Below are 377 nucleotides of genomic sequence, written 5' to 3' on the forward strand. Positions count from 1 at the left end.
GCGGGCTACCTTGTGGTGCCCACAATGAGCAGCCACGTGTAGAGGGGTCAGGTTATCCAGGGTCACATCATCGATTTCCGCTTCGTACTGGAGCAGGAGGCGCACACAGTCCAGGTGTTCACCCTGAGCAGCCATGTGGATCGGAGAAAGGCCATTCTACAGTACACAGGGCGACTAGGGCAACAAGCAAGCACACAGGTCAGTGAGAATACCAACAGAGAGGTCACTGAGAATACCAGCAGAGGAGTCACTGAGAATACCAGCAGAGGGGTCACTGAGAATACCAGCAGAGGGGTCAGTGAGGAGACCAACAGAGGGGTCAGTGAGGAGACCAGCAGAGGGGTCACTGAGAATACCAGCAGAGGGGTCAGTGAGGA

General features: G+C 55.7%; 1 long non-coding RNA gene across 1 annotated transcript in view; it reads right to left on the bottom strand.

Annotated features, from left to right (window-relative positions):
* The window catches only part of LOC125488265, a 4,735-nt gene that overhangs the window by 3,531 nt on the left and 827 nt on the right, over window positions 1-377 (bottom strand). The gene's annotated exons all lie outside the window — the stretch shown is intronic.

Source organism: Rhincodon typus, unplaced genomic scaffold, assembly GCF_021869965.1.
Source record: "Rhincodon typus isolate 14 unplaced genomic scaffold, sRhiTyp1.1 hic_rhity00000097, whole genome shotgun sequence".
Classification (NCBI taxonomy): domain Eukaryota; kingdom Metazoa; phylum Chordata; class Chondrichthyes; order Orectolobiformes; family Rhincodontidae; genus Rhincodon; species Rhincodon typus.